This window comes from Impatiens glandulifera, chromosome 6 (assembly GCF_907164915.1).
Source record: "Impatiens glandulifera chromosome 6, dImpGla2.1, whole genome shotgun sequence".
In the NCBI taxonomy this organism is placed as follows: Eukaryota; Viridiplantae; Streptophyta; class Magnoliopsida; order Ericales; family Balsaminaceae; genus Impatiens; species Impatiens glandulifera.
In genome coordinates, this window is record NC_061867.1 from 31,646,262 (window position 1) to 31,661,913 (window position 15,652).

The window sequence follows — 15,652 nt, forward strand, 5'->3', positions numbered from 1 at the left end:
CGGTCCGCCATCCGCGATCTAGATCCTAACAATTGGTATCAGAGTAGTTAGTTTCAATACTCAAGCAACCCGAAGCAAGCATGACTTTCGAGAAGCCTCCAATGCTAGAAGTTGATGATTTCGCCAACTGGAAGATATGCATGCACTTGCACCTAATCACTATGGATGATGAGATGCCATTCATCCTGTCTAAAGGACCGATAAAGATTGATAAAGATAGAAAAGATTGGACAGCTGAGGATAGGAGGAGAAACAATCTAGATAATCACGCCAGAAGCCATATCTTCAAAGGTTTGGACAGAAATACTTTCTGTAAGGTCAGAGATTGCAAATCCTCAAAGGAAGTATGGGAAACGGTGATTCAACTTCATGAGGGAAATGAAAGAACCAAGGAAAACAAGATAATGGTGGCTACCCAGAAGTTTGAAAACATTAAGATGAAGCCAGGAGAAACCATGAGGGAGTACAGTGACCGGTTTACAAATGTGATAAATGAGTTATCAACTCTTGGAAAGAAGTATGATAACAAGGAAATAATCATCAAAGCTTTAAGATCTCTTCCGAGTGCATGGGACATAGAGACGATGGTGATGAGAGAATCAAACTGTCTACACAAGATGAAGCTACACGATGTATTCGAAGATCTTAAGGCATATGAGTTTGAAATGAGATCTAGGATCGAACATGAAACATCAGCCTCAACCGCTACTAAGGCATTAGTCACATCCATGGAACCGGTAGCGGCTGCACCGATCAAAACTGCTGAACAATTCACTGAGGATGCTATGGCAATGCTTGCACAGAAGTTTGGCAGATTCATGAAGAAAAGCCAACCGACAAACAACAACTATAACTACGGTGATAAATCTAATATTAGATGTTATAATTGCAATTGTTTGGGACATTTCAGATGAGAATGCAGAAAACTAAGACGGGATGACCGGAAACCGGATGATCAGAACCAAAGAAACAACTACTCATAAACCGGTGAAGGAAGGGAAGTTCAGAAAGCACTGATAGCCGATGATGGAGGAAGTTTATGGGATCACAATGACAGCGATGATGAACTCACTTGTCTTATGGCAAACGAGGAACAGGTATTTGATTCTTCTTGTGAAGAATTTACTAAAGATGAGTTATTTAATGTACTAAATGACATGGTAGTAGAGTACAAGAATCTATTAACCTTAATACCAACCCGACTCAACTTTAGAACCGAACCCATAGCACCAACCCGGTCCGAACCTGAAACCGATAATATTCAACCTGATGAAATCTTAGAAACCGAGGCAGCACCTGAACTATCCTCTGAGACTGAACAGCTCAAGGAGTCAGTTCAAGAGTTGACCGAAGAGGAAGATGCACGAACCCGGTATCGAATAGCCGCATGGAAAAGATCCAGTGAAATGGTGAACCAGTTGTCTAAATATAAAAGACATCCCAAATGCAAATTTGGTCTTGGATACAAAGACAACAGATCCGCCAACCGGAACTGTTCCAACGAGATGAAACTCACAAAAGACAATCTTCTCTTTGTAAGATTTGTCAAGAGCTCTTCAACCGACGATGAGGAACAAAGTGACTCAAAACCGAAAGAAGAAATAACCTATATAAGTCCAACAGACTTCGAAAAATGGCTTCATCCGGAGAGAAGGAAAGCCAACCGGACAAAAGGTAAACAAACCGACCCACGACCACATAGAATAAACCAAAAGCCACTACAAAATAAGGCACTCTTAGGAAAACAGAAAGATATCAAACCGAGCACAGGAAAAAGAGTTAGAACCATAACCGGGAAAGTTGTCCGACTTATTAATGTCTGGATACCCAAGGGACTAATCAATTGTGGACCCAAATAAATGTGGGTACCAAATTGTTGTAAATATGTATATTTTGCAGGATATGAAGAAACGGCTAGGAAATTCTGAGTGGTATCTGGACAGCGGTTGCTTCAGACACATGACTGGAAACAACAACCTTCTAACCGACATCAAAATAGAAACCGGTGCAATGATTGTCTTTGGTGACAACTCAAGAGGTAGAACTGTGGGCAAGGGTAAGATTGTTCATGGTAATTTAACAATTGACAATGTACTTCTAGTTGAAAATCTACATTTTAACCTGCTAAGTATTAGTCAGATGTGTGATGCTGGATATACTATAGAATTTCTTAGGCATGCATGCTTAGTTAAAAACTCTCAGGGTAACACACTATTAACCGGAAATAGGTTAGGAAATATATACAAGGTAGACTGGAAAAATGAAGTGGAACATCCTGTTTGCATGGTAGCTAAAACCGATCAAACTTGGCTATGGCATAAAAGGCTAAACAATCTAAACCTCAAAACCTTAAACTATATCTGCAGTAAAAAGCTAGTTGAAGGAATTCCTGATATAGTATTTAATAAGGATAAGGTGTGTTCAGCATGTCAAATGGGTAAACAAACTAAATCAACCTTTAAGAGTAAAGGACACATTCAGTCTAACCGATGCTTAGATCTTCTTCACATGGATTTATTTGGACCGATTAAGGTCACCAGCCTAGGTGGTATGCTTTACACTATGGTTGTTATTGATGACTATTCTAGATATACATGAGTCACATTTTTGGCATCTAAACGTGAAACCGCATCAAATTTAATTACACTGCTTAAGCGTTTACAAAATGAAAAATCAACACGTATAAACAACATTAAGAGTGATAGAGGAACCGAATTTATAAATAGTACTCTAAATGCATTTCTTGATGAATCCGGCATTAGACACGAGTTGTCTAGTTCTAGAACTCCTCAACAGAACGGCCTGGCTGAATGAAGAAACTGAACTCTGAAGGAAGCCGCAAGGTCTATGATAGCCGACTCATGTGTTGCTCAAAAATTTTGGGCTGAAGCTATCAGTACTGCATGTTATACACAAAACCGGTCTTTGATTAACAAATTTCACAATAAAACACCGTACGGAGTATATTTTGATAGAATTCCTAACATTAAGTATCTTAAAATTTTCGGTTGTAAATGTTACATTCACATTAATGGCAAAAACTATTTATCTGCTTTTGATGCAAAATCCGATATTGGGATAATGCTAGGATACTCAGCGGTTAGTATAGCATATAGAGTATATAATACTAGAACTTTAACCGTGGAAGAATCTTTTCATGTTGTATTCGATGAATCGGTTGAAAGTAACACTGCATCATCCTTTGATCTACACAACAAATTGGAAAATAATAATATCCATTCTGATAGTGAAGATGAGATTCCGGTTTTCAGACGGTTTGTCCATGACCAAATGGGTGTTGTTGAAACCCAGCCGGATCAAGCTGCCACACAGTAGGAAGCTGACACCTCGGTTCAAACAGAGGAAATCGGTCGGTCTGACACTATTGATCAGCCTACCGATATGTCTAGCCTTGATCAAATAAACGTTAATTTAGTAGACAATCCTGAACCAAATCTCAAAAGGAACACAAATCATCCTCCTGAGCTTATTATAGGTGACCCTTCAAAACCTGTCCAAACTAGGCGACAAAAACTGGAGGAATACTTTAATTCCGCTTTCATTTCCCAGATTGAGCCGAAAATGGTGGATGAAGCATTGTCGGATCCGGATTGGATCTTGGCAATGCAAGAAGAGTTAAACCAGTTTGAGAGTAATAAAGTCTGGTATCTAGTTCCCAGACCGAAAGATCAACCGGTCATAGGAACAAGATGGGTATTTAGAAATAAACTCAATGAAGACGGTTTGGTTACGAGGAATAAATCTAGATTAGTGGCACAAGGATACAAACAGGAAGAAGGCATTGATTTTGAAGAATCATTTGCTCCTGTAGCTAGAATTGAAGCCATTAGAATTTTTCTAGCCTTTACTGTTTTCAAAATTTTTAAAGTTTTCCAAATGGATGTTAAAAGTGTATTTTTAAATGGTGACCTACGTGAAGAAGTATACGTTGAACAACCACCCGGTTTTAAAAATGCTGACTTGCCTAATCATGTATATCGTCTAAATAAAGCACTGTACGGTTTAAAACAAGCTCTTAGAGCCTGGTACGATACACTAACCGTATTTCTGATACATCATGATTTCACCATAGGTTCAGTGGATAAAACCCTATTTAAATTTGAGAAAAAGGAACACATTCTACTTGTTCAAATATATGTAGATGATATTATTTTCGGATCAACCGATCCTAAGTTGTGCGATAAATTCTCAACCCTGATGACTAACAAATTTGAAATGAGTATGATGGGAGAATTAAGCTTCTTCCTAGGTCTTCGGGTTAAACAACTTGAAGGAGGAACTTTCATCAGTCAGCCCAAATATACAAAGGAACTTCTAAAGAAATTTGGGATTGACACATGCTCCTCTGTCGCTACTCCAATGAGCTCATCAATCAAGCTGGATAAAGATGACGACGGTCAGGGAGTAGACCTGACCGCCTATCGTGGAATCATCGGTTCACTTCTATACCTGACAGCAAGTAGACCGGACATACTATTTGTGGTCGGAGTGTGTGGAAGATTTCAGGTTAATCCCAAATAATCTCACTATACAACCGCTAAGAGAATCCTGAAATATCTAAAGTGAACCCCTGAAGTCGGTCTGTGGTATCCAAAGGACTCATCTTTTAACCTCACAAGCTATTCTGACACAGACTATGCAGGATGTAAAATTGATAGAAAAAGTACCAGCGGAACATGCCAATTCTTAGGTGATCGGCTTGTTTCATGGCATAACAAGAAGCAAATGTTGGTTGCTACGTCAACCACAGAAGCTGAATATCTGACAGCCGGAAGTTGTTGTTCACAACTCCTATGGATTCAACAGCAACTAAAGGACTTTGGCGTCATCGCCGAAGAGTCTCCTATTTTCTGTGATAACACAAGTGCTATAGCAATCACATACAATCCGGTTTTACACTCTAGAACCAAGTACATCGACATAAGGCATCATTTCATCCGGGAACATGTCATGCAGAAGCATATCCGGCTGGAATATATAGCAATAGATCAACAAGTAGCCGATATCTTCACAAAGCCTCTGCAGGAAGCTAAGTTTTCTTTCTTCAGAAACATCCTTAGTTTAACCGATATTAATCAACTCATTTCTTAAGCCTTTAACTTTTACAGGGAAAAATCGGTTCGGACAGACAAAACTGACAGTTCTTCCTAAAATGTCGGAAACCGAATTTACCATCGTATTTATTGAAGAACCGCTTTGTCTATCAGTTACAGTAAACCGACCAGTTACTTAGTACCTACACTAATTAACTGCATCGGGACCAATGGATGAAAACCAACCGGTTTGAATATAATATATTCTGGAATATTTGGCTTCCTAACAAAAATGGAACAATTGTCTGTGTTTGGACGTATCTGTTCTGAAAAGAAAACTTTTCAAAACAAAGTAGTCATACCTTAAAAGACGTGAAGATATAATATCTCTCACCGTCCAGGCCTATGACTCACATCCTTAGGCTGTAAACATACCTAATTCATGCAAGATGTTTTATCTTATGGTTAATAAACCACATTACCTACTACCCTCTGGATAATACTATTCACTTATATCACCCTCCAACTAATATATAAGTTAGATGAACATCAAGCAAATATTCACAATATCAACCTATCACCTCACTAAGACAAAAATGTCTCAGTTCCAAAACATTCTTCAAGTTGATTTTGACTCAACACATGGGACACAACACTACGAGATCTTCAAAATGATTAAGTCTTTGAAAAGTATCGGTCTGCGGTCTTTCCTAGATGACAAACATGTTATCTTTCTTGAAACCGTGACCGAATTCTTCCATAATGCTAGAGTCTTTCGTGGTACTCCATTCTTCGACACTCTTATCCAGTCAAAGATAAGAGGGACAATTTTTGACTTCTCCGAGCGAGACTTCGCTCGGTGCTTCGATCTTCCTAAGGAAGGTCTTACCGACTTATCCGCTTCGGCTGAACAAAAAGCCGAAATATCTCTGGAATTTTCTCGCTCCAACTCTCCGGTCGATGATCACGGAGCACGATCATCGTTGAGGGCTGAATATCAGCTCCTCAACGACATCATCGGTAAGGCCATCTTGGGAAAGGATGTCACCAACACCTACTGCACCACAATCTTCAACATCATGACCGCCATAACAACTGATACTCCAATCAATTGGTCTAGGCTGATGTTTGACATCCTGATCTGGATGATCAATACCCGTCATACCGGTTTCATTCCCCAAATCAGCTCTTTACTTATCGAACTCGGGGTTCCGCTCTGTCCAAGCGAAGGGCTGAACCAATCCCAGGTCTTGACCAGGGATTCCGCTGATTCTTTCTATGAGCGGTTTGAGAAAGCTTAGAAGAAGAAGAATAGAAACCTCACCTCCTCTGGCCATTAAAGAATCACTCCTTCGGACAACCGGTCATTTTGCTTCACGCACCAGTTGTATTTTTATCTTACTCGATTATGTTTCCTTTCGGTCTAATTTATGTTTCCTCTCGGTTCAATGTAATCCACTTTTCCTTTATTAAATTTTAGTACTTTTGAATTCTAACTACATGGGAAACTACACAAACTTAGTTGGTTTCCAACTAGATTCTCAACATCGGTATCCATAATCGGTCAAAAGGTATCACTTCCCAAGACATTTTGAAAACATAAATATTCTAAAGCATTAATGAGACAAAATTGAATCCTAACATTAAATGCTTTCATGCTACCTCTCATTTCAAATCTATTTAACAAACCTCTCCCTCTCTACCTCTCTTGGCAAATTCTGAAAAATGTCTCACTCCATCCTCAGAAACTATTTGTGCATCGATTTTGATTCGGTGCTATCCATGGAGGACGCTGAAATAAGAGAAATACTTTTTGAATCTCTAGTCGACACCGGATTCCGTGATTTCCTAGAGGACTCGGGACCTTTCTTTATTCCAGAAGTATTGGAGTTCTTCTCCAATGCACATATGTTTAACGGTGCCATTGTCTCCACCGTGAGAACTAGTGTCATCGTTCTCCCGGAAAACTGACTTGCTGGGATGTTTAACCTCCCAACCGAAGGGTTTTCGGACTTCCCACCACGGGCGGGAAGTTCAGCTGATGATTATGCTGAACTATTCTCCGGCTCTGATATACCGGTTCCAGACCACGGCCTTAAGGCCAATCTTGCTCCCCACATTCAACTCTGCATAAGATCGTAAACTGGTCGATCATCTGCCAGTCCCCCAATCAAAACTACTCCAGAAGAACTTTTGACATGATGACATATATCGTCAGCTCAACACCCATCAATTGGGCATCTGTCATCTTTAACAACTTGAAGACCATGGTCGAAACGAAGAAACGGTTCGGCTATGCTCCTCACTTGAGCCGGGTCATTCGGGCTTGCGTCCCAAATCTTGAATCTCTCAAATGTCCTCAACGATGAAGTGGTGGAAGACAAACTCTCATGAATCATTTAGGTTCTAAGTCGGTTAATTTTAACCTTGTACTTGCACTTCAAACCGATCTTCATGTCGGTTCTATCATTATCATGTCTTTCTTCTTTAATCGAATATCAATTTAAATTAAAAAGTTCAAAATCGGTTAAATTCTTCACTGGTTAAATCGCTTACCGCTTCATTAATTACCGGTTAAAACCGCTTACAGCCTTAATTAATTCCCGCCAAAAGACTTCCCGCCAAAAGATTGCCGCCCAAAGACTTACCCCCAACTCGTTTTGGAGGGAAATTTGGCGCCTTTTCTTGATGTGACGGCTCGCGTCGGTTCGCATTCCAGGCCGCTGCCTATAAATACCCTCATTCACAATTTTATTTCCTTCTTCCGCGAATCTGCTTTCTCTCTCTAACAATCCTTCATCCTCAAAACTTCAATCTTTCCAACTTCCGGTCTTTCTAAGCAAAATGGGTCGTGATCTGTACTCTTCACTCACATTTTCCAAGTGGACTTCGAAGAAATTCGAACCAACGGTTCGACGGAGGATAAACAAGTGCTGAATCTCATATCTGCCTCGGGTCTTGAACATTTTCTAAATGGACCGTTCGTCCTGTATCAAGACGCGGTCACAGAGTTTTTCCAAACCGCTGTACTCAATGAAGAAATTATATCCGCAACGGTTGGTGGAAAACCGTTCAAAGTTACAAAAAAATCGGTTGCTAAAGCTTTCCGCCTACCGACATAAGGGAGTGACTTCACCATGGACACGGACGAGGACGAACTCCTTGCGGTTCGTTGTGATGTATCGGATACTGACCAACCGATAGTGGTGTCCGGTAAGAAAACAGACCTAAAACCAGAATACAGTCCACTTTGCGAGATTCTCTCAAAGTTGGTCCAAGGAAGAGGAGGCAACTACGATAGCCTAACACGTTCGAAAATTGAGATGATGGTTGGCTTGTTCAGAGGCATTAAAATCAACTGGGTCAAGGTTGTTTTCTCCAATCTGTGTGAGATGGTGGATCCGAACTCAAAACAATCTCAAGGTTATGTCGTTCCACTCGGCAAGCTGATGCGCAACTCAAATATCGAAACCGGCCTGGGTGTTCTTATACCTTCCAGCAAGATAATAAGATCTACTCATTTCTTGGGCACAACGACTCGACCGAACAAGACGAAGGCCCCAACCGCTAAATCCACTCGTCCTAGGAAATCGCAGCCTAGAAAGAAAAAGGCTCCGGCAGGTGAACAATCCGGAAGCAAGGCGGTTCCCCACACATCCGGATCGGCTAATATTCAAGCCGACATCCCTAATCCGGAGGACTCTGCAACTAGCTCTAGCCGCACCACCTCCAACGACACCGAGCAACATCGGTCAGACAAAGGAAAGGGAAAGGCCGTCAATGAGGAAACTCCGGCCACAAACCTTAATGATGAAACCGGTTCAGCCAGACGACCGGAGGTATTTGAATCCGTAGACGACGACGTTCAACAATTGGGAGAAGGACTTGTCTCCCAAATAATAGAGCAACTTTTCGAGCAGGCTCATGTTGTGAGCAATGTTTACTATCAATGGGCTCTCGAACGGCAGGAAGTCGGTTATGAAGACATGTTACCGGAATGTCCCGCCCATCAAAAATGGGAAAAACTGGTGGAAATGGAAAGGTCGGTGTTTGACCTTACGAAGACAAAGAGCGTTGTCACCGCTCTTAAAAGAGGAAGGATGGTTGAACTGCACGCCCAGTTGAAAGAACTCACCGGCCACATCCGTCACCTTCGTGAACAGAATGTCCCTGAAGAGGACAAAAACCAGCTCGATGTGATAGTGCTGGAAATGCTAACGGCTAAGGAACAAGAGCTAACCGATGAGATGACACGGTTGGAATCAGAACCTAGTCATCAAGAAGCCTCACACTTTTCAAGATCTCATCCTGAAGATGATGAAAGATCCAAATCCGACGGCAGTCCGAATTCGGATGAGGCCGAGAATGCCCCTCCTCCACCGAAATCCACGGTCAACAGAATTGAAACCGAAACGGGTAATCGGCTCACCGATCGGCCAGGGTCTACACAAACCGGCAAAGCACCGGTGCCTGCACTAACCGAGGACAACGTCAAGGATTTAATCGAGGAATTTTGTCAAGATGCCATCATCCTGTGGCAAACTAAGATGAAGGAAAGAGCGAAGAAATCAAAGTAGTTGATTGAGTCTACCGGTGAAAAACTGAATTCTGCGATCCAACGGCTCACAACCGTTGAAGAGAACTACGGCCTAAACGACCAACAGATCAGCTCCACGACACATAGAACTACAACTCTAGAGGACAGTTTTGCTCAAACCGACCAGCAGCTCGGTTCCATGAATCAAAGGCTAACGACTCTTGAAGAGGGTCACAATCATACCGCCCAACAACTTACGTCAACGGATCAAAGGTTGGCATCTTTTGAAGAGAGTCTGCTTCAATCCGGTATCCAGGCCAGTTCGATACTTCAGAGAATGGAAGCGCTTGAGGAAAAGCATGCCCAGACCGAAGCTGAGCTACAAGCGGTCTCCGAACAGCTGACAGAAATAATTACGGCCAAGCTAGCGGCCGACGAAGCGCTGGAGAAAGCGAATGAGATCGCGGCTCAAAAGATCCAAGAGGCTGAGAATGAAAGTGTGCGGATACAAAAGGAAAGGGAACATGCGGATGCAGCCCTGGCCCAACATGTTCAAGTAGTAGAAAATGCCGCACAGAAACAAGCGGTACAAGCGAATGAGGACGCGACTCGGCTAATTCAACAACATTTCATAGAAGACGATATAACCGAAGCAAATAAGCAATCAAAAACGGCTGCTCCCTCAACCGGACCAGCCACCAGAAAAAGAAAGGCAACCAAGAAGATAACGGCTAAACGGACTCAACAGTTATTGTTCGACATTACTGAACCGATTACTGCTCCTCCATTTAACCCGGTCTCACCAAATATCGTAGAGATTGACAACGAGGATATACCGCTTTTAAAGAGAGCGCGGGGCATTAATGCGCTTCCACTTAGATCGGTTCCCTCATAGGATTCACCATTCACCAGCACCTCGGGCGGTCAAGGATCCTCCTCCGGATTTGGCATCGATCCTTGCAATTCGGGAAAGGGAGCGATGGCTGAATACCTTGAGAGATATATGCCTAAGAACAAGAGGAATAGGGAATAAACTTTTATTTACCCGCTCTTTATGTCAAGTTTACAATATTTCTTATATATATATATAAAGTATTTTTGGAAACCGGCCTACAATTTACTTCTTACATGGTTTTGAATATTGTAAATAAAATAATCAAAAATGGAGAAATTGATAAGATAAAATTTTTCTTCAAAAACAAATTTTTTCTCAAATTTTTCCAAAATTTTTCTAAAAATTTTTCTAAGTCTTTTTCAAAACCGGCCAAACAAACTTTTAAAAAAACCGGCCTACTTCTTACTTCTTACATGATTTTGAATATTTTAAATAAAATAATAAAAAAGGGAGAAATTGTTAGATAAATTAGACCGGTTAAAAATAAAAACTTAACAAAACAAATTTCCTGTGCAGGAACGGTCAAGAACCAGGAACGGTCAAGAATCTGACCGGTCAAGAATCCAACCGACCAAAGAATCTAACCGGTTAGAAGAAGAAGCAAAGGATGTATCCAAAATCGGAAATTATCCAGTTAACCTGAAGCTATGAACAACCGGTAGACATCATAAACCGAAATGTAGTATCCAACCGGAAAACCGATGAAGAGACTACTTAGAGAAAGAAGTTAGGATTATCAAACTAAGTACAATCTAAAAATTGGTGAAAACAGACACTTCGGGTATATGCAGAAGATGACATCAAAGGATCAGACTGTGACATTGCCATATCCATACAAGTCTGATGATACTCTAAAAGCTGCAAAAGATTGCCTGAAGAAACATTTACCATTTTGGTACAAGTCAAAGGTGCAGTCTTCCAGATACAGGCAATCGGCCAACCGACAGTTACCATATTAAGTAAAAGACAAATGAAGCCGATTTGCTCCATGCCTTGGAAGCTTAAACCTAATTAATACCTTGCTCAACCAATCAGATTCATGAATTACCCTAAATGTATCCGTTGAAGAAATGTGATCGCTGGCACATTTCACCTATAAAAGGAGCTGAAGAGGAGTAAATGAAGTTCACCTGTTCTACCAGCTACAAGTTCTAAGAGTTAATAATTACAAGTTTATCTCTCTACAAGATTCAAAGTTTAAGTGTGCATTTGAAGTGAGATTACAATTTCGGTGAGAATTGTACGAGTGTTTATCGAGCAGCAAATAAGTCTCGATCGTGTATTGTGTTTGTGTATTCCTTAGTGAATACCCTTCTCGCGGTTTCGAGAAGAAGGGGTGACGTATGAGTTTTATCTCCGAACATCCATAAAAACCTGTGTCTTGTTCTTTATTTTCTGCCGGTTCTACATTCTAACCGACTCAATATCCTAACCGACTCATACTAACCGACTTATATCCTTCTAACCAATTCACTAAACCTTAAACCGACCTCCTAATTTCCAAACCGATATTATCCAGATTCTATCTTTATTCATCCTGTGTGTGTGTTGCTTCAACCTGAAACAAACCACTTCCGCACTTGAACTCGGTTCAAGGGTTTGTGACAGTTTGTGTAGTATTGAAACCCAGTGTTAATCTCTAACCAGATTAAACACCAACCGTTGAGTGTTGTCAGAAAGTGTTAACCGGCCAAACCCCGGTCCTCCATCTGCGATCTAGATCCTAACAAACCAGTTTGAAGAAGGTAAGTTCAACCGCTTGGTTAGTTCTTCGCGATCGCCGCAATATCGTCAAATGATCGTAACGCCGCGATTTTGTTAATTATTCATGGTTGCGCGAGCTAACTGTTCCGTCTTCTTCGCTGTTGAGTCTCTTCTTATGTTATTTACTCAACGATACTCACACAATAATGAATCGAAGAAGATAATCTTAGATCGATTCAATAATTATCAATAATCGGAATCCTGATTCTGTAGCAATTATTAGTCAATTCGTTCTTTCCAAATTCTGATAGGCTAACAAACCTCACAATCGCTTCCACTCTTATCGGAATATGCACATTTGATTATCCTTTCAGTTCAAATTTGGATGAACTCAACAGTATTAATCCAAGAACGATGATTTGATATCAATGTTATACCTTGTAATAGAATTAAGTAAAAATCTTGAACATAAAAGTTAAAAGAATTTTATTGAGGTGCAGAGTGAAGAATCAAAGGAAAGAGATAAAATCCTAACTTCTAGGGTAAATACAATGAGAATGAAAGAGAAACTCTACCAAAAAATTTCAACTAAATTATTTCATAATTATTCTTAACAACCAATATTATATATTTATACTACTTTATCAATAATTGTTACTTTCACCATAGTGTAATAGCCCTAATATTCTTTCCCCTTGTATCACTATTATACAAGAGGAGGCTCTTTCAAAACAACATACAAGTTGAAAAAACAATGAAATAATTCAATTTTATTAATGTTACCTTAGATTTGGAGGACGTAGAGGTGAATGTAAAAATTGAAGATCTTGCACTTATTGTTCCAGTCTCTTCTAAACTCCTATACTTATTTTGTGGATACAATATTCTATACTTAAAATAATATTTGAGAAGGTCCATAATATACTATCGTCAAAGAAAAAAAAGAAAGAGGAAGGAGTAAAAAAATGAAGAAAAAAAATGAGACAGTCGAAGAAAGGAAAAATATGAAAACTCATATAAACCAAACACGAAGCTAACTGAGACAATCCTTAAAAGTCCTCAAATCGTTTAATGAGTGTTATCTGTTGGTCCCACCCCTTGAGAGCCGGATGCCAGTCGATATGGAGCTGGGAGCCTATACTTTCCTGGGACCTAGATGAAAGGCTTTCCTCAATGAGGACAAATTGTCAAGGTTATGTCCCACCTTCATAATTTCTCATCTTAATGACATGTGAGGACAATGTGATTTTTTTTTTGCGTTTACTAGAAACAAGAAAGAATGAAAATGAAGTTAAAAAATTGTAAAAAATACACAAATACCAAATACCCGAGTCATTTCACTAGTGAAACTAGTCGGAGGTGTCGCAGTCTTTGGGTCGAACGATGTAATATATCCTTTAATAGCTTCACACATTTTTTGTCCAAAAAAATGATATAAGTAACCTTTGGAATATAATTGTAAATGCAGTTTCCACAAATAATATTCCATTGATTGTTTGTGTAGATTTCAATAATACGATGCACACCACAAATAATACATAAAACAGACAAATTAATCAAGTTCAAATGAAAAAATTTAAAACTTCACTAGTTCATTCAACTTGATGGAGATTCCCCATGGAGGAAGCCGTTATACATGGTTCAATAGAAGAAAAGGAAACCAATGTGTACATAAAATTTTTGATAGAACTTTTTTTAATTATGAGTGCAGATAAACCTATCCACATTCAACTGATTTTGTACATCCAGTTGTAGGTATTGATCACTTATTGAAATCACAATCAATTATATGAATAATAACAAAATTCAAACATTTAAATTTTAATCTTATTGGCTTGATTATGATTAATGTACTAATTTGTAAAATATCATTAGAACATACAATGTTTCTTGTATCTCTTTAGAACTTAAATTGCAGTAATATGTATCAATCCTGAAATAATGGAAGAAAATCCGTACAAACATACAAACAAAAGATCAAGTAGCTTCAAATATACCTCAATTATTTACAAAATGTTGTTCCACCACATCACGGCATGAATAACATAATTAACATGGAAAGAAAAATTGTTCTTTTTGTAAAAAATGATGAAAAGTATTGTAAAATTATCTCTCAATCTTTCTTGGAAGAAAATACTAAAAATCAGTAGTAAATCAATTAGTCTAATTGATTTGCTAATTGACCGAAAATGGAATATTAATCAGTAGCAAATCAATTAGATTAATTGATTTGCTAATTGATTGAAGATCTGTTGTTGATTGACAAATAAATTATAATTCATATGATTTTAATTGATTCATTGTTTAAATCATTTTTTTTGCAAATGTAATTTTCACTATTTAGCCACTAGACTTCTTATGTAATAAACATAAGTAATAAACATCCAATACAATTCTCTATATTTTCTCTCTCAAAAGTGAAAAATGATAATTTTTTGACATAAATCTGTCGAGACAAGACGATGTACAGATTCAGCCGAGATATAAAGTGTAATTTTGAAATGATGTCCCACTTGTTTAACATAGTGGGTGATAAAATAGAGATAAAAAATACTTAGGAAGTATGAGATAATATAATCATTTGAGTTCTCCTCCAATGGCTATTTCTACCATTGGAGGAGGCAGCGGAAAATTGTTAACATATTTCTTCAAGATATAAAAACCTGCTCTGATACCATGTAAAATTTTGAGAGAGAAAATATAGAGAATTGTATTGAATGTTTATTACATAAAAAGTCTAGTACTTAAATAGTGAAAAATATATTTCTAAGAAAGGAAATGATTTAAACAATTAATCAATTAAAATCATATGAATTATAATTGATTTTGACTATGATTGATTTGCAAGGTTTTAAAATACGCGATCGGACCGCCGGTTCAACCGGTCCGACCGCGAAACGGTTGAGAGGACGGTCCGGTTTTTGACTTTAATGCGGTCACCTTTCGAATCGGTCAAAATCCGGTCCGACCGGACGGTTCAACCGAAAAAACGAACCGAAATTATTCGGTCCGAAAAGTCATTATTCTAAATAGTAAAACTCTGCACATCTTCTCCTCTCTCTCAAGACTGGATCTAGCTCTTCTCCTCTCTCTCTCAAGATTAGATCTACCCAGTGATCATCTACCCTTGAAGAAGAAGACATCCGTGAGAGATGTAGCGCCACCAATATAATAGCAGGTCATTGAAGACATCTGCTACATTTGATGAAATCTTGAAGGAGCTGCTGCAACTTTGGAATTCTGGTGGACCCACCGATAAGGACAACATAGTGGATGGTGCTCTTGTCCATCTTAGCTTCCCTCAAACACTTCTCAACTGGCTCCATACACTTTCTGAACAAATCCATTTTCAAGTCTTCAAATCTTGCACGTTGAATAGAAATCAATGCCATCAAACAATGAATCAATCAGACATGGGGTTGGGGTTTCCGCTGATGTCCTTCTTGTATTGACACTCACCCT